The sequence below is a fragment of the Chiloscyllium plagiosum genome, chromosome 30 (genome assembly GCF_004010195.1).
Source record: "Chiloscyllium plagiosum isolate BGI_BamShark_2017 chromosome 30, ASM401019v2, whole genome shotgun sequence".
Taxonomy (NCBI): domain Eukaryota; kingdom Metazoa; phylum Chordata; class Chondrichthyes; order Orectolobiformes; family Hemiscylliidae; genus Chiloscyllium; species Chiloscyllium plagiosum.
This window is the reverse complement of record NC_057739.1, coordinates 22,800,085-22,820,349: the sequence shown is the minus strand read 5'-3', so window position 1 is coordinate 22,820,349 and position 20,265 is coordinate 22,800,085. Positions and strand designations below refer to the sequence as shown.

General features: G+C 40.2%; 1 protein-coding gene and 1 long non-coding RNA gene across 13 annotated transcripts in view; one reads left to right on the top strand and one right to left on the bottom strand.

The window, feature by feature from the left end:
- Nucleotides 1-20,116, bottom strand: part of LOC122564806 — a 58,802-nt gene extending 38,686 nt beyond the window's left edge. The window contains exons 1-2 of the long non-coding RNA XR_006316011.1: nt 19,988-20,116; nt 9,265-9,425 (exon numbers count right to left, since the gene is read on the bottom strand). This is a non-coding gene — a long non-coding RNA (uncharacterized LOC122564806). The remainder of the gene's footprint in view (nt 1-9,264; nt 9,426-19,987) is intronic.
- Nucleotides 9,370-20,265, top strand: part of LOC122564803 (zinc finger protein 486-like) — a 97,420-nt gene continuing 86,524 nt past the window's right edge. For 3 of the 12 annotated variants that reach the window (XM_043720063.1, XM_043720073.1, XM_043720067.1), the window contains exon 1: nt 9,567-9,826. The gene's annotated coding sequence lies outside the window, so the exon portion shown is untranslated. Of the gene's footprint in view, nt 9,433-9,542; nt 9,827-12,542; nt 12,698-20,265 lie in introns of those variants that run through there. The other 9 variants (XM_043720068.1, XM_043720070.1, XM_043720069.1 and 6 more) reach the window with 7 other exon arrangements.

Sequence of the window (20,265 nt, the reverse complement as noted above, 5' to 3'; positions counted from 1 at the left end):
ATATTCCCAATTCCTCTGCCTCTGACATTTCTGCTCCCAGGAGGACCAGTTCCACCACAGAACACACCAGATGGCCTCCTTCTTTAGAGACTGCAAGTTCCCTTCTCACGTGGTTAAAGATGCCCTCCAGCGCATCTCGTCCACATCCCGCACCTCCGCCCTCAGAACCCACCCCTCCAACCGTAACAAGGACTGAACGCCCCTTGTGCTCACCTTCCACCCTATCAACCTTCGCATAAACCAAATCATCTGATGACATTTCTGCCACCTCCAAATGGACCCCACAACCAGGGATATATTTCCCTCCCCACCCCTTTCCGCCTTCCGCAAAGTCCGTTCCCTCCGTGACTACCTGGTCAAGTCCACGCCCCCAACCCACCCTCCCATCCTGGCACCTTCCCCTGCCACCGCAGGAATTGCAAAACCTGCGCCCACACCTCCTCCCTCACCTCCATCCAAGACCCTAAAGGAGTCTTCCACATCCAAAGTTTTACCTGTACATCCACCAATATCATTTATTGTATCCGTTGCTCCCGATGAGATCTCCTCTACATTGGGGAGACTGGACGCCTCCTAGCAGAGCACTTTAGGGAACATCTCTGGGACACCCGCACCAATCAATCACACCGCCCTGTGGCCCAACATTTCAACTCCCCCTCCCATTCTGCCGAGGACATGGCGGTCCTGGGCCTCCTTCACCGCCGCTCCCTCACCACCCGACGTCTGGAGGAAGAACGCCTCATCTTCCGCCTCAGAACACTTCAACCCCAGGGCATCAATTTAGACTTCACCAGTTTCTTCATTTCCCCTTCCCCCACCTCACCCCAGTTCCAAACTTCCAGCTCCGCACCGCCCTCATGACAGGCAGGTATCCACCTATCCACTCCACCCTCCTCCCTGACCTATCACCTTCATCCCCACCCTCACCTCCTCACTCCCAAACTAACAAGAACTTAACTTAATCTCACTGATATCTGGTCACTTCTTTTTAAACTGAAAAGGATATAAAGTATCAAAACGTCTTGTAGCCATTTCTCAACATAGTCTGTTCTGATAGATTCTAGCTTATTACTAGTATGTAGGTATTTTATGGAAAAATCATGTTCAGATCTATATGTACCTGTTTATACCCCATACCTTTTAGTCTAAGTAGAAGTGTGTCTTAGTGAAAGGGTTTCACTTCAATCTTAAGGCTGTCAAAATCTCCTTCGAGAAGATTAACATTTAAAAGGAAGTTCAAATTTTAGGTAATAGCAGAATGGATGACATGACAATATTTCATGTATTAAGATGTTTACTGTAACAGATTAAAAGCAGTATTCACTAAACATTATTTCTCTGTGCAACTTTTGTTTTAAACTACAAGGTTTTTTGCGGATGATGATTCTGAACTTTTGATCTTTTCCTGTGCAGCAGAACCATCTCACAGGGACAACAGGTTTCCTGGAGATTTCTCAACGAGCTAAACAGGTAGAAATATTTTGCAGTCTCATTTTAACTCCGAATATTTGGTCTTTCTGATCCATGACTAAGGTCCCACTCACATGTGAACCAGTGTTTTCCTGTCTATTGTTGGTCATCCTCTCGTGGATCTCGGCAGACTACTAGGATGAGTTTTCAGGGATACCTTAAAAATCATTCCCCCTTTTAAGTCTGCATCATGTGGGCCTCGTAGCCAGTAGAAATGCTGATTAATAACCCTTGTAAGTCCAACTCTTTTATCTTCAAAGTAAATGGTCAGTTGAAAGCACAACTGTTTATAATCCAACATTCTCAACACTTTTCCTAGACTTTGGGGATTCACAATTATCCACTTTTAGAAACATGACAGCAGCCTAGCTGCTAAGTGGGAACACCTTGCACCTCTTCTCAATGAAACAATTTTGGCCTCCTTTAATCTCTAACAATCAAACCACTAAAAATTTGTTGCCAGGCAGAACTCAAAGATCGCATGGTCACCCTCATTTACCATAATAAGTATCCCAAAACATGTTCTGACAAAAATCTTTTAAACTAATTAGAACAAGGAACATTTACAACATTTGCTGAAATACAAAAATGCTCATTCTACAGTATAGTAACAGATTTTATTCTTCTAAAAACATTATATTTTTGTACTCCATATAAGATTATACTCTCACTTCAGTGCTTGAGATGATCGAAGAGTAGAAGTCAGCACTTGGCTTGACGTTTGCTTTCCTACCTCAGTAGATGGTTCTGGATTTGAAACCCCGCCCCTATGCCAAACGTGACAGTCCTGGCAAGTCAAGACCAGATCTATGGCTTGGAATTCCAGGTCACAATACAGCAAAATACTTTAGTTCAGTAGGTATGTGACGACTCTCTTATTGGTCACTTTGAAATGGCCATAGAAGGCATGCTTATTATTAATCACCCTGTGATTCTGTTAAAAAAAGCATATCCTGAATTGTTCCCTTTCCCCATTTTTGGATGGTGTCCAAAATTCCAACTGTCCAAGTCTCGATAGTTTTTTTTTGGGAGAGTTCCACGTTTGCACTACCCCTTCATGAGCAATTGTTTCCTGATTTCACCCCTAATTAGCCTAACCGTAACCTTGGTGGTAGTGAGTACTGCAGATGCTGGAAGTCAGAGTCAATAAAATGTGGAGCTGGAATAAGCACAGCAGGTCAAGCAGCATCAGAAGAGCAGGACAGTCTTCATCTCTTAATTGTTGTGAATTTCTCTACCAAAGGAATGGCTTCTGTCTATTCACCTTCACAATGACTAACCAGAAGAATTCTATATAAATTCTGTAATGAATACCATACAAATCTGCAACATGAATTTCAGCAAACAGATATCACAGCTCTGTTTTTGGTAAGGTACTTGATGAATCATGTTGATCATTTAAATTAACAGATGTGGCTGACTAATTGTGATTTCCAACTTCACAAAGTTGATTTTCAAAATAATTAATAGCTGTAAAAGCACATATACGTGTAAAATTGGAATTAACGCACAATCATAGTTTTTACTAAATTCTCAAGGGCAAATAGAAATGAGCAACAAATGCTGGCTCAATAGCAATGCTACTTTCCATTAATTAATTAATAAAATCAAAGTGGAACTGGAATTTATCTTTTATATGTCATTATGTAACTGCATGGAAGCAGCAACACTAGTGCAAAAAAGCAAATAAACTGCAAACAATGTCTTAGACATAATACAGAGAGTTGGGAGAAAATAGTGAAGTAAAAAATAGTGAAGTTAAAGAACTAGAAGGAAACTCAGAACAGCAACATTATGGACTGGTCTTAAACTGAGGAATTAAGATACATACAACTGCAGCGACATAGGCAAGAGCAGTGCAGACAGAATACTGTTATGGACCAGACAAAACCTTCTCAAAATATGTCAAGGAGATAGCCTCAACCCTAACTTTCACCTTATTCCAAGGCATGTGATTTGATTGGTCTACTATTAGGCTCTAAGCAAATCACACTTTATTCTTACAACACAGTGAAAATACAAATAAGAAAAGAAGAATTGGTATAACTTTATTCAAATACCTGGTAAAATAATATATATTTTACTCATAAATCATCAACTGTTCCAATATAGCAGCATCCCACAAACACACCTTTGCCAAAGGCTAATTCAGCAACACAGATTTTGCTAATTTCCTATCTTGTACAATGCAGGAGAAAATAGCACTGAAAGCATGAATCCAGCATCTGAGAATGAACTCAAGCTTTTCACTGCATCAGAGAGCTGTATCTAGCAGCTTCAAACCTCAAGTTAAACTGAAAGCAAAACTAAAACCCTGGGTCTGTGTGAGCGTGACTCCACCCACTTATGCTTCTTTAGTCTAATAAAAACAAACACTCAGCGAACTCAAAGCTGTTTAGCCACTGCTTCTGAAGTAGACATTCTATCACCATTGGCAACACTTCTCTGCATGTGAAACAGTACAGAACAAATTCCTTTTAAAGGCACAGTACCATCACAATAATGCTAACACAGATCTGTACAGGGAACTCCCAGGGATGAGAAATGCACTCACAATTGTACTTTCTCCCTAATCCTCACAGCTGAGCACATTTTATTGTTGGCCCAGTTTCTTACTACCTTCTTGAATGCCACAGCCACCATAACATCTTCCTTAATCTCAACTTTCTCCTTGATCTCATCTGCTGCTGAGCTCCTGCTTCTCAAATCTCATCTGTTGTCACAAACTGTTCTTCCTCTGCCTTGACCTCTTTCTCAGACTCAATGTGATCCTTTTTAATCTCTGCCTTCATCTTGACCATCTTCTCCATCTCAATCCCGTCCTGCAATGTGCCCTCCTCTGCCACCACAACCTTCTTCTCCTCCTTTGTTTCAACCTCCTCACTTTTGTCGTCATCTTCTGTTACCACATCTCCCTGGACCTCCTCCTCCACCAATATGGCCTATTGTTCCTCCACCTCGACCTTTTCCTCCATATCCTCAGTCTCATCTGCCTAAACCTCTTCCTTGGTCTTCACCACTACCAACATGAGCTGCTCCTCCTCAGCTTTCACTTGCATCTTGGCCTCTTTCTCAACCACAATATCTTCTTCCTCCATCTGTGGCAATGCCTGTGGCGTTCACTGAAAAATCAAAGTTTTGTTTTACACAGGCAAGAAGGTGACAAGAGCTGAGAGCAACGTTTTTAAATTCAACACTATAACCCTGCTTACAGGTGACAGGGTAAAGCTCCACTATTACAGGTAACAGTTTACATACAAGACTTCCATTCCAAAAATTTATTTTGGCAGTTCCAGAGCTAAATGTGAACTTAGAAGCCTGACCAAAAATTGAGTATGCAGGCATAAGACTTTCAATATTTAGATTTAAATCTAACACAATTGTCTAGATATGTTATTTCATATAATTATACATTTAGATCAGCATAATGTGCTCTTTGTACAGGTACAGATTCTAAATAAACTACAGTGTATATATATATATATATATATATATATATAGTCTCCTTATCTAATTTCTAGCACCTGAAGGGATTGGACAAGAATTCTTCTGTAAATTGAATAAAGAGTATGCATTTATTGTGACACACAAAGCATCACTGTTTTGTGGGTCAGCCAGGCTGAATCTCATGGCCTTTTCATATTAACCATTGTTTATATTGTCATGGACAGTTTTAAAGTATTACCTGAACTTTGCTGAAGGTATTTGTATGTGATGTGATGTTATTTGGAGAACATGAATCAATTTTAAATAACAACAGCAGCAAAACCTTTTGTGCTTCAAAGGGAAAGTTAATTTATTTCACAATCTTGTTTTTACTAAAGAAAATGAACCACTTACAGATGTTGATTAATTGCAGACATAGATTCATTATTTAGAAAAACTTAGTCAAGTTCAGTCCTGTTATTCAAAGTAAGCCTGGTATTTTAAAATCAAAATGTAACTTTGCTTGAATTGTAGGCTTTGAATTTCAGGAGTGACTCATTAGCTGTGATGATTTCTTTAGATTAATTTCCAGAGGTTTCTTTCAGAAGTTAGCTTTGCCATTGGAACAGAATATAAAAGGGAGGAAGGGTAATGTTGCTTCTCTGATTCTGCAGGAGGTGCATTAGCTTTCAGCTGTCCATGTAATTACAACAGACCACAACCTGTTTTTGGATGGCTCTCTCTCTCTCACACACACTCCCTCTGTCTTAATTAACATTCTTATCTTTCCCTGAAGTTGTTTCAAGATGTCTCTCTCATTATGTTTCTATTTTATGGCAATTTGCCATACTATTTCTAAGTTCTTGGCAGGCTCGCAAAGATGATCACTGGATCATGTGACATGGACAAATTGCCAATTTATTTTACCTAAGTAGTAATCTCCTTTATTACTCCAAAGTCTTTTTACCATGCGCAATCATGTTTGAGAATACCTTCTCTTTGTCTCTTCAGAAGTGATTCTGGTCTGAATGCACAAACAAAAGGTCAGGTAATCCTCAGAGTCCAATTTGAAAGCAATCTTTAAACTCGGTCCAAGTTTAAAAATGTAACTATTCATACAGTTTTGTAAATATTTGGAATACCATTACTTTCATCATACCAATGTAATCATTTTTTATATATTTATACATTTCTGAAATTTGTCAATAGTTTCAATCACTTCAAAGTCCTTCGAGCTGCCCATTTGGCTGTAACTGGCCTTGGTGACTAGTTTTATTTTATGTATCAGGGATGTATGAGTGCACTGAAATTTATGTAATCATTTTATCTAATACCAACATTATTAGAGATCCATTAGCATTTAATAAAAATTAAAACTGTGGTGAATCTAAGATATTCTATTCAATATCACAGTTTTTGCTGATTGAGAAGATTTTTGACCCATCTTAATTTATCCTTCCTGAGAAATTCTAAAGATTCTTCTATTGTCTCAGGTAATGATTCTGAAAGCGCTGATGTTAAAGACTGCAATGAGCTCAACTTATCCAATAATGTCATACAGTCTTGGATGGGAAAATGATATGGTGACAATAGTTCTGGATTTTGACTAGGATCTTGCTGTGTGACCTATCTCCCAATAGTCTGAGTTACATTGTCTAACTCACTATTGTAACTTGTACTTAATTTTTATTCTTAATAAATTAAATCTTACTTAGACAAAGCCTCTTCTTGTTGAGATTCATTAGTGATTACTCCTCTGTCACTGTAAACCAAATAGGTCCTCAGAACCAGTCAAGAGGAATGCAGCAGCATCCATCTAACCACAAGTACTGCATTGTCCATTGCTCCATCCAGTTGGTGCATAGAATTATTTCAGTGTTTTCCTATCTTTACCACTCTGGAAATCTATTCCATTGTAGTAGAAGAAGGGCATCCCGATATCTGGCTAAATTTACATCTTACTAATTTGGATCTGTGTCCTGATCAGGTTTTATAATTTATGATGAATATTGTTTTGTCTCTTCACTTCTTACACGATCCTTCATGCCTGTAATAAGATCACTTGTCAGATAGACTTTTCAGCTTCGGAAGAATATAAGTTTTTTCCCAATTTTGCTGATAGTTCAGGATCAGGTTTCTGACTCCTCTTTACATTACTTGCAGCATTTAAACAGATCTCAGCTGTAACTACAACCAGAAGTGGATGCACTTTTGAAAGTGTTGACCGAATACAGAGCATTATAAAATTTAATTAGAAAATCCTCTGACTAAAACTCAATGCTTTGAATGTGATGGTCATGACTTACCTTGGTGCTAGACTAACCCCAAGGCATTCTTACCCTTGAAAACCACCCACTTGACTTTGAAACAAGATGAATGCCAAAGGAATTGCAAGTAGGTTTCTGTTAATATATATCATTTTTCATATGGCTCCATTGGAAGCTCCTGTGCCTGAGTCAGAAGGTTTTGGGTTTAAGTCCCTCTCCAGGAGTTGAAGATAAAAGGCAAGACTGATACAGTATTAATTGTTCTAAGTGTAACAAAGTTTAACAAATGTCCTGCCTGTTATCTCAGGTGGACATAAATATGCCATAAATGTGACATGGACAAAGACTTCCCAAAATAGTTTACTGACAGTACAGTACTTTTGAAGAACAGTCATTAGCTGCTTCATTTCCTATTTTGCAACAATTTGTATACAGCAAACACCCACAAACTGCAATGTGATAACCATGCACCATTTTGAAGGAGAACAGAGATATTCCAGATGAAACGTTATTCCTCAAACAACATCTCAAAGACACGTTAGGCACGTTATCTGGTGCATGGTTATCACATTGCAGTTTGTGGGTGTTTGCTGTATACAAATTGTTGCAAAATAGGAAATGAAGCAGCTAATGACTGTTCTTCAAAAGTACTGTACTGTCAGTAAACTATTTTGGGAAGTCTTTGGGTTATGAAAGATGCTTTATAAATATAAACTTTTTTCAGTTACCATCAGCAGATTCCAGTGTGATTAGTTTGAATAAAAGTTAGCATTCAATAACCAAAAGTTCAAACAGGCACTTTTCAATAGATCCATGACATTATATGAGGCTGCCATCCTTTCAGTATGGGTGTTCCATAGGGGCTAACATGATCTGGTATGTGGGGCTAGCCATTTTCTGGTCTAACAAGAAAAGTCGAGTAAATGAAATGTAGTTTATTGGTTTTCCACAACTATAGGAACAGGCTGTATGTTACTACAAAGACTGGGAGGACTGATCTTCAGTCTGTCTTCCACAAGATCCCACTTCATCTCTCTTCTCAGCTATGTCCTCATGGCACTATCACAGTGGGTAGTGCTTAATGAATGCAATCAAATAATAACCCTTGATAATACAAGAGATGACATCCACTGACCTTATAAATGAGTAACTGCTCCAGGTGTACATACTACACCTAAGTAAGATTGGTAGCCAATGATCTGCTTCTCTTTTACTGCTCCTGTTTTCTCAGTGTTCTGCTCCCAAGTGCTCTATCCTTCCCTTAAGCTTGTGTTTTCCCTATTGTTATATCTAGTAGTTCCCAGAAGTTTGAAATAATCACAACTTAGGAGTGAAATGTTGGAGTTTCATCAAATCACACCATGTGTGGCTGATAGACAGACTATAATGTGGCATAATGAATGATTTATATCCAAATGCATGAATATAATTATTGCTAAATTATTCCTAATTATTCCATGGTCCTGTTCTCGTTGTATCTCCTGCTCTCCCCAGGTTCCTCCTATTTTGCAATTTGCTGCCTTGTATTTCCTAGCTCCAGTTCTATCAAGGATCTACAGACACTAAAGTGAGAAGCAGGCACGATCACATCATAGATTATTATCCATTATCTTATAACAATTATTAATCATTTTATACACATCATTTTGGTGTGAATTTTGGACTTTTTAAAAGGAAAACCTGTTAATAGGTTATACACCTCTAGAGTATGTGGGAGTTGAACCCAGGCTACTTGGCTCAGAAGTAGGGACACTACCACTGCACCTCAAGTCTTTTTTGTAGCCAAGGTGAGTTTTACCTGGAGGAGATGGGTGTAGGTTCAAGTGATTACTGCCTTATCTGATAAGGTTAAAAATCACACAACATAGGTTATAGTCCAATAGGTTTAATTGGAAGCACTAGCTTTCGGAGTGCTGCTCCTTCATCAGGTGGTTGTGGAGGACACAATTGTAAGACAGAATTTATAGCAAAAGTTTACACTGTGATGTAACTGAAATTATACATTGAGAAGGGCATATCCTTATCTGATTAGGAGAGATGAAAAAGTTTGAGAAAAATCAGACAGGACAGTAATGGAGATATTCAGAAAGGGTAAACCCACCTCCTGGCACAGACTTTACAGCAGCAACTTGCACTCTTCACAACCTGCCTGTCCCCCTCCTGCACTGGTCAAGCTGCAGCGACCAGCACTCGCCTGTCAATCATCGCCCGGGCAACCATCTCGCGAGAGGACGGCATTTTACGTCGGCTCAAAAAAAATTGCTGGAAGGTAAAAAGAAATTTAAAAGGTATTTTTTTTTAAAAAAAAAGAAACAATAAAATTCACGGGCGGATGTACGTAGAAAAAAAGAAAAGTATTTGGGTTGAAGAGGGCGCGAGACCCTCGGGGGGGTTGGTGAAAGGTCAGTTAAAACGGTTGGATTTTGGCCATCGAGGGGGACAATGCGCGAGACAGAGAGAGGCTGGCAGCAGGCATCAGCTCTGGGAATGTCCTCCTTGTTTATTGTGATGGAAACTATAGTTTATAAAGTATATACACATACACCAACACGATAGGTTGGAAGCTGCGGTTTGTATCTGGGTCAGCTGCAGTAAAAGTTACCTGAAAGCAGAAACCCCAACATTGCTGATTGAGAAACAGTTGGATTAAATTGGACTGCAAGGTCAGAAATGGGAATCTTAGCTCAGTCTGAAGGACTGTGCACTTTAGTATTTGTCAAATCCACAATGAATGCTTAACTCCGTTTTTGCACTGATTAGTTATCAAATAACTAACTTAGTTTGTATTTCAATTGAATTAAATTTTAGTTTGTGTTGAATATTCACCATTATATTCGGAGCTTTAATGTCGCAGAAGAATAGGAGCCTCGATGTTGTTCCATATTCCTATTATTTTTGCTTTATATTGAAGTTTGACACATTGTTTCTGAGTCCGCGTGCTTCCAATATGCAATTACGGTAGTTGGATTAGTTTTTTGGTTGCACCATCTAAGAGCTGTGCAGACACGATGGATAAAGTGCTGAAAAGCTCAATGCTTCTGTTATTATCAGAAAGTAAAACACCTTAATTTTTTTTGCTGCATAGTTTTGCCAACACTTAAGTTGATTTAAAAGGAACCATGTGTGTGAAACATTCATTAGGCATTTTGTCAGAGACTGGAAGTTGAGTTTTTTGTAACGCCTGCTGTTATGTTTTAACAGTGTATGGATTCGTTATCAAATTAGTGCTGATTGAATTCAATTTGGAGATTTGTATTTGGGTGACCAATGTATTTCTGGAAGATATTTAATCCTTCCATCACCCTTTCCAATTTGCAGAATTTCTTCCTGATTCTATACTTAGAATCTCATGAACAGGAGTCCAAATAGTATTGGCAAGTTTGCTATTGTCTTAAAACTTGGCTTTGAAGTAAGTTTCATTTAGACTGTCAATTGATATTTCCTGATTGAGATGGAGGCCAAATTGTTGTTTCTCAGCATTCCTGATTGGAGTTGAATATGGTGTTGGAAAATGTGGTTAAATACACAAGAGTTGCTAGTTTTTCTTAACTGTCATACTGCAGCAGTCTCTAGCAAACTGTTACTTGGTGTTTCTACAAGTGATAATATGCATTTATCAATTTTGTTCTGTTGTGAAATCTTTTCTACACTTTCTCTCCATATTGTGGCTAAATTAATTAAAACTAAAGGCAGTCCTTTCACTGTATCAAAGACATGTAATTGCAATTTTTTTTTCCTCCTGTTATCTGAAATTGCAGTGGAATAAACAAGAGATTGAGGTGAAATGATTGTTTAGGGCTGAAATAACCTATTTACAGGTGTTTAATAAATCTGCCCCGGGGTGTGTAAATAACAACATCTCTGAACTGGTTGATTAGAAATATAGGTTAAATACTCATTTAAATTGAATCGGTGGAAAAAATCTCATGAAGATCACGTTCTTAGATTGGTACCAATGTCATTTGCACTAAATTCAGAGCATTATTTTCAGTACATAAACAAATGCAGGAAAGTTATTAAACAAGAACAGAACATTCTCAATGTCAGTCAAAGTTAATCATCTTTTTCCTGTGCTGTTTATTTTTCATTTTCTGATTAAACACTATTTCCATTTGACATACCTTGTGCATGCAATTACCATAGTCTCTGTAGTAATGACTCTGTTCGTAGAATAGATGACTGATTTGTATCCAGATATTTCTCAAAAATATCCCTTTGAAGGAGGACAGACTGTATAATGTCCTTCTCATATTTTTCAGTGCAATATTTGATAGTTATCCACCATCTTGAATTGTTTGAAATTAGCACAGCAATGAGAATTTTAAGGAGAGGTAAATCATAAGGAAGTTAAAAAAGACTTTCAAATTTTGAAGTGTTGGGTAATGGGAGTTAGGGTATGGCAGCATTTAGAAGGAAAGATGGGTGATTAGGATTGGTACAAGATGGATGTGAGCAGCAGGGATTCAGATATCCTGAGAAAACCAAAGGAAAGGACTCTAGTTTGATTATACTTATTGACTTTTAGACAGGTTAATCAATGTGGAGCACTATGAAGCAGTGTCCACGTTTGGAGAAAATTGAAAAGGGAGTTTCTTGAGAACCTTTATTGGACAACTCAAAGCAGAGGGGGCAAAGGGATGGATGGTCAGGTAAGCCAGCAAAGGAGTGAGGAACAGTGGATATGAAACCCAAGGAGAAAAAGCAATACAGTCCATACAGCCTGGGAAAAGTGAAAGTCAAATGAACAGGATCCAGGCAAATGTAGGAGATGTGGAGGACAGATTGGGAGCATCGGGAATCCACTTAAGTCTGCAGAAAAGAATAGTGGAGGAATTCTGATTTTGTGGTCTCAGTGGCCAATAGAAAGCAATGAAACTGCATAATCCAGAGGATGATGGACACTCACAAGAACAGAGTCAAAGTTTGGTGCTGGTAAAACACAGCAGGTCAAGCAGCATCTGAGGAGCATAAGCCCTTTCATCAGGATTGGTACTGGAACAGGCACAAGTCCTTTCCTGATGAAGAGCTCATACCCAAAAGTTTGACTATCCTGCTGTGCTTTTCCAGCGCCACACTTTTCAACTCTAATCTCCAGCAACTGCAGTCTTCACTTTTATCCACAGGAACAGACCAGAGCTAACCTAGCATAAGGTGAAAAATCCCAGTGGAGGAGCAGAATACAGTTGCTGGAATAAAGGCACTCCAAAACAGTTAATAAGAGATTAAAAGTAATTAAAGCATTCAGAAAAAAAGAGAAGTTAAACTTTATCTGAAGTCACCTCTTTCTCCCTTCTAGTTAATGCTCTGCATTATTTGAATGACCATTTTGAAATATATTTAATCTCATAATTACTGCTATTGCTACCCTGTCATTTATAGAACAATACAGCCGCAGAACAGGCCTTTCCGCCCTCGATGTTGCGCCGACCTGTGAACTATTCCTCAGCTTGTCCCCCTACACTACCCCATTATCAAGTGCTTTTCCAAGGATTATTTAAACCTTCCTAATGTGGCTGAGTTAACTACATTGGCAGGTAAGATATTCCACACCCTTACCACTGAGTAAAGAACCTGCCTCTGACATCTGTCTTAAGTATCATAGAGTCATAGTCATAGAGATGTACAGCATGGAAACAGACCCTTCGGTCCAACCCGTCCATGCCGACCAGATATCCCAACCCAATCTAGTCCCACCTGCCAGCACCTGGCCCATATCCCTCCAAGCCCTTCCTATTCATATACCCATCTAAATGCCTCTTAAAATGTTGCAATTGTACCAGCCTCCACCACATCCTCTGGCAGCTCATTCCATACAAGTACCACCCTCTGTGTGGAAAAAGTTGCCCCTTAGGTCTCTTATATATCTTTCCCCTATACCCTCTAGTTCTGGACTCCCCGACCCCAGGGAAAAGACTGTCTATTTATCCTATCTATGCCCCTCAATTTTGTAAACCTCTAAGACAGCCCCAGCCTGTTTAGCCTCTCCCTATAGCTCAGATCCTCCAACTCTGGCAACATCCTTGTAAATCTTTTCTGAACCCTTTCCAGTTTCACAACATCTTTCCGATAGGAAGGAGACCAGAATTGCACACAATATTCCAACAGTGGCCTAACCAATGTCCTGTACAGCCGCAACATGACCTCCCAACTCCTGTACTCAATACTCTGACCAATAAAGGAAAGCATACCAAACCCCCTTCTTCACTATTCTATCTACCTGCGACTCCACTTTCAAGGAGCACTCCAAGGTCTCTTTGTTCAGCAACACTCCCTTGGACCTTACCATTAAATGCATAAGTCCTGCCAAGATTTGATTTCTCAAAATGCAGCACCTCGCATTTATCTGAATTAAATTCCATCTGCCACTTCAGCCTGTTCGCCCATCTGGTCCAGATCCTGTTGTAATCTGAGGTAACCCTCTTCGCTGTCCACTACACCTCCAATTTTGATGTCATCTGCAAACTTACTAACTGTACCTCTTATGCTCACATCCAAGTCATTTTTGTAAATGACAAAAGTCACCCCTCAATTTGTAGTTATGCCCCCTAGTACAAGCTGATATCATCCTAGGAAAACTACTCTCACTGTCTACCCTATCTAATCATCTGATCATCTTGTATGTCTCTGAAATCCCCTCTTAGCTGCCTTCTTTCCAATGAGAACAGACCCAAGTCTCTCAGCCTTTCCTCATAAGAACTTCCCTCCAGACCAGACAACATCCTTGTAAATCTCCTCTGCACCTTTTCCAATGCTTCCACATCCTTTCCGAAATATGGGGACCAGAATTGCACACTATATTCCAAGTGTGGCCAGATTAGTGTTTCGTATAGTTGCAGCATGATATTGCGGCTCTGGAACTCAATCCCTCTATGAATGAAACCTAACACCGTATCCCTCCTTAACAGCATTATCCACCTGGGTGGCAATTTTCAGTGATGTACATGGACTCCAAGATCCCTCTGCACATCCACACTACCAAGAATCTTTCCATTGACCCAGTACTCTGCCTTCCTGTATTCTTCCCAAAGTGCATCACCTCACATTTAGCTGTATTGAACTCCATTTGCCACCTCTCAGCCCAATTCTGCAGTTTACCCAAGACCTCCTGCAACATTCTTCCAAACTCTCCACTACTCCACTGATTTTAGTGCCATCTGCAAATTTACTAATCCATCCACCCATGCCTGCGTCTAAGTCATTTATAAAAATGACAAACAGCAATGGTCCCAAAACAGGTCCTTGTGGCACACCATTAGTAACCAGACTCCAGGTTGAATATTTTCCATCAACCACCACTCGCTGCCTTTCAGAAAGCCAGTTTTATTCCAAATCATCCTCCATCCCATGCCTCTGCATTTTCTCCAACAGCCTACCATGTGGAACCTTTATCAAAGGCTTTACTGAAATCCATGTATACCACAAACTGCCCTACCCTCATCTATATGCTTGGTCACCTTCTCAAAATACTCTGAGGTTTGTGAGACACGACCTGTCCTTGACGAAACCATGTTGACTATCAAATTGTAGCTTGCTAGATTATTATAAATCTTATCTCTCAATCCTTCCTACAACAGAAGTAAGGCTCACTAGTCTGTAATTACCTGGGTCATCCTCCTGCCCTTCTTTAACAAGGGCACAACATTTGCAATCCTCCTGTACTCTGGTACTAAACCTGTAGACAATGACTACTCAAATATCAAAGCCAAAGGATCTGCTATCTCCTCCCTAGCTTCCCAGAGAATCCTCGGATAAATCCCATCAGGCCCAGGGACTTGTCTACTTTCACTCCTTCTAGAATTGATAACACCTGTTCGTAACTAACCTCCATCTTTTCTAGTCTAATATCTCATACCGCATTCTCCTCCTTTACAATATTCTCCTTTTCCTGAGTGAAAACCGAAGAGAAATATTCATTTAGCACGTCTCAGATTTCCACAGGGTTCACACTCAATTTTCCACTTCTGTCTTTGATTGGCCTTATTCCTACCCTAGTCATCCTTTTATTCCTCACATACCTATAGAAAGATTTAGGGTTCTCCTTTATTCTGTTTGCTAAAGACTGCTCATGTCCTCTCTTTGCTCTTAACTCTTTAAATCCTTCCTAGCTGATCGTAACTCTCCATCACCTCATCAACACATAGGCCTCCTTCTTCTGCTTAAGAAGAGAGATACAATTTCAATAGAAACCACAGTTCCCTTACCTTATCACTTCCTCCCTGCCTGACAGGGATATACCTATCAAAGACGTGCAATATCTGTTCCTTAAACTAGCTCCATATCTCCATTGTCTGCATCCCCTTCTTTTTGCTACCCCATTCTATGCATCCTAATTCTTGCCTAATCGCATTATAATTTGTCTGCATCCCCTTCTTTTTGCTACCCATTCTATGCATCCTAATTCTTGCCTAATCGCATTATAATTGTACTTGCCCCAGTGATAACTCTTGACCTGTGGCATGTACCTATCCCTTTCCATCGCTAAACTAAACATAACTGAATTATGGTCAGTCTCTCCAAAGTGCTCACCTACAACTAAATCAAACACCTGGCCTGGTTCATTACCAAGCACCAGATCCAGTGTGGCCTCCCCTCTTGTCAGCCCTTTGACGTACTGTGTAAGGAAACTTTCTTGTACGCACTGGACAAAAACTGATCCATCTGACATTAGAGTTATAGCATTTCCATTAATGTTGGGGAAGTTAAAGTCCCCCATAATGAGCACCCTGTTCCTTTCACTCCTACCCAGAATAATTTTGTGAATCCTCTCTTCCACCTCCCTGGAACTTTGCTTGGAGTTTTTTTGTAAAAAAAAATAGGCCTCCACAGTGTGACCTCCTGTCCTGTTTCTAACCTCAGCCCACACTACCTCAGTAGCAGAGTCCTCATCAAAAGTTCTTTCAGCCACTGGTATACTAACCTTGACTAACAAGGCCACACCTCCCCATTTTTTACCGCCTTGCCTGTTCTTAATGAAAGATCTAAACCCTGGAACCCTCAACATCCGTTCCTCACCTTGCTCTATCCATGCCTCCAAAATGGCCACATCATCAAAGTCCTAGGTACCTGTCCATGCTGCAAGCTCACCTACCTTATTTAGGATACTTCTGGTGTTGAAGTAGACACATTTCAAACCAGCTTGCTGTCTGCCAGCACATTCCTCTGACTATGAACTCTGAGAATATTGCTGAGAACTGAATGCAACTATGAAAGAAGTTGTTAGGTTCTTTTCCTGAGGACGGACGCACACACACACTTCTGCAAATAGTTAAGTTTATTAAAGCCTGTACAAGCTAGGTGACCCCCCCCCAAATGACCCTCCTTGTAGGCATGCAAGGTAGAGTGAAAGAGGCTCTGAACAAATAAAGTACATCCCCTTTATTATCAACTGACTTGTATATTTACAGATACTCTGGCCACTCCCCCATAGTCACATGCCACTCAAGACAACCCCCAGTCATGCCCTCAGTCACATGTTATCCCAGGTACAATGGTAGAATGAGAGCATCCTCCGATAATCAAAATGTAAATGCCCTCAGCCTGGGGAATCATTATGCTAACTATTTCCTGACTCAGTGATTTCCCCAAGATAATGCAGGTGTGATATTCCTAGCTTTAGGGGATGGCTAGAAAGCATTTCTGAATGGAAGAGATTGAATGATAGTTATTGATCATAGTAGGGGGAGTAGTAGCAAATGACTGTCTAATTGGAGTGGGGGTCATTCGCATTCCTGCATGACTGTCGTTCCCACCCTCTTCCAGAACATCCACTCAGTGCAGTTTAACCCTTTAATATTACATTAATGTCCAGAGAGATATTCCCATTTAATCTTCTAACATGACATTCCTCCCTTTTATCATTCTATGATAACAGAGATGACACTACCAGCTTTCATAAGACTCTGACAGCCAGTATTTAAGCAAGTTATTGATACACAACATGCAATGATTATAACAAAAAAAAAATTCTAGTCCATGCAGTAAATGAGATCCTCCCACGTGGAAAAAATAGTTCATCAGTAAACTTCTTAAATCTACAGTCCTTAGTGACTACTCCATCCCCTCCAAGTCAAGAGGAAATGAGCCAGTTATCCAAAACCTCCTTCAGTAAAGTCCAACCTGAAAACAGAATCCAGTCTGTCTTTCTACATCACTCCATGGAGAAATCTGAATTCTTGGATAAGGGCAGTTAAATACTTAACAAAGCTGACAAGACTTCAATCCTTCCAGAAATGCTTCAGTGCATCTGACCATGCAGTGCAGCAGCAGCAGTGTAGGTGAATACAGCATTCTTTGCTGCTTCTGTTCCTGCTCTGCTGTTAAATGTAACAAAGCCAACTGGCTGTTTTGATGTTCGCTTGATCAGTGAACCTGCATACCCCTTAAATGATCGAAAGACAAGGTAAAGCTCATGTGGTTTAATATCCATAGGAAGGCCACTGACAAAAAGCATATGGACCTCCTCTTCACTGTTGTTAGCTGCTTCACTTTTCGTGTTCATGACTGAGGAGCTGATTGGATCAGGTTGTGGAGGGGTGGGTGGTGGTCTAAAAGTGCGCTTTATGTGTGAATGGAGAAACTTTAGAGATGATGTTGGCTGCTGAAAGTATCTTTGCGTTTCCTTTCTCGTTCCCTCCTTGCCAAGGTGATTATCAGTATGCAGACAGTCGCACATTTAACTACATTAAATTGTGACTGCCTGTTTCAACATTCTCAGTCATCTTGAACTCTGTCCACCGTTTATGACGTTATCAAGTTTTATACAATCCATAAACTTCTAAATTGTACTGCCTAAACAATTCAGTCATTTATAAACAGCAATCCTAACATCAAACCCTCTGGTATCCCATTCAGGTTATTCAAAAATTATTTTCCTTTAACAAATTGAGACTTGGCTAATGTGAAAGCTGTCAAGAAAAGTATTTTTAAAATCTGGAACAGCAAGGAAACAACAAAATGTTTCCTGTGCTTAAACCATTTAAGAGGTAGTTTCAGTTCAGATTTAAGTGCAGAATATATTAAAATACATTCTCTAAATGAAACTTCCCAAATAAAACAGTCGGAATTACGCTGACAACTTTGTAGAGATCAACATTTTTTTTTTGAATTTGCATTATGAAGGGGGCCAATGAAGTCTTAACAATAATTGACAGAACTGAAAGTTCAGCCTCAAGTTCTAATATTCTCTAAAATCACAAATGCACTCTTCCTTTTGTGAACACTCTGCATTTTAAAAGAAAAGCCAAGACATTTTAATACAGTACTGTCATCTGGTGAAAGCATGACCACTGACAATTGTGTTTTTGTTTAAATAGGCATTGTTGAATTTCAAACACATCAGGAGCTCAAGGCACTCACTCAATTTGTTTTAACGTTACAAGTTTGATAATATTAGAAAGGATATAATGTTGTATAATTTCAATGTAAAAACAAAATCTGCCCTATTACAGTCCACAAAACGCATTGAATGGAGATCCAGATTCAAACAGACAAACAGTTACTTAAAAGCACCTGGCACGCGCACACAAAAAGATCACTAAAACATCCTTACCTTGGTGGAAACCGAAATGAGGAGTGCCACCCAATCACCGGATGAGGCTGCAAAGGAAATGGGGACGGCACTGTGGCTCAGTGGTTAGCATTGCTGCCTCACAGCGCTAGGGACCCGGGTTCGACTCCCGCCTTGGGCAACTGTCTGTGTGGAGTTTGCACAGTCTCCCCGTATCTGCGTGGGTTTCCTTCGGGTGCTCAGGTTTTCTCCCACAATCCAAAGATGTGCAAGTCAGGTGAATTGGCTATGCTAAATTGCCCATAATGTTAGATGTATTAGTCAGGGATAAATATAGGGTAGGGGAATGTGTCTGGGTGGACTTGTTGGGCCGAAGGGCCTGTTTTCATACTGTAGGGAATCTAAAAGAAAGACTAGCCATGTCCTTCCGATGAAATCACACCCACAAAGAGAAAAGCCTCACAGCGGACTACATGGCGCCGCAATCCGAGCTCCTTCTCCCCAGAAGAAGGACTCGCAGAGTCGAGTCCACAGCCCAGAAACTGAGATTCCCACATCAAAAACCCAAACAAAGCTTCCCTGGTAGTTAATGTACTTTACTGTCAGGATCTGAGCAGACCAGCTCCACTTTTTTCCCCTTTTCCGGTTACACCATGTTGTCCTAAAAGTACTTCTAAGAGGAGGTGTGGGGCATAAAGGCAATAATTCTAAGAAGTACCAAATTCTAACTTTTATTGTGAACTGGAGCCTCAAACCTTGTGTCCATAGATGACTTTAAACTTCTTTTTCCCCAAGAGGACTTTAACCCCTTTTTCACTTTAGATTAGATTCCCTACACTATGGAAACAGGCCCTTCGGCCCAACAAGTCCATACCGACCCTCTGAAGATTAACCCACCCAGACCCATTCCCCCACCCTATATTTACCTGACTAATATGCCTAGCACTATGTGCAATCTGGCATGGCCAATTCACCTAACCTGCACATCTTTGACTGACTCTGGGAGGAAACTGGAGCACCCGGAGGAAATGTACGCAGACATGGGGAGAATGTGCAAACTTCACACAGATAGTTGTAACTTTACTTCTCATGGTGACTCTAACCTTGAAGTAACCCTGGGGACTCTAACCCGGAGTTAACTCTGGGGACTCTAACCTCAATGTAACTGTCGGGCTCTAACCCCGATTTAACCCTCTTCGTGCAAAGCAACTTGTTGATGTGCAATTGTGTGAGTTACCTCAAAAATCCCATCACCACCGAGTCCCAGGAGATGAGGGCTCAACTGCGTGGTAGAGAGTGAGATCAAGGTGAAGCTTACCTTGTGGGCCCATCCGTCTCATGCAACCAACACTCAAACGATTGTTTATTCAGTCCACCTGGAAGCTCTGTGTATGTTGGAATCCCACTGCTGCCATCATATGTTTGATTCTTTTCCCAAGGTTTCACACATGAGGTGTAATTCACACACACCAACTTTTACAAACAGTTAAAGTTTATTAAAGCTTGTACAAGCTGGGTGACCCTCTTTGCAGGCATTGCCAAGTTAAGTGAGGCCCCAAACAAAGAAAACATATCCCCTTTATACAGGTCAGTTGG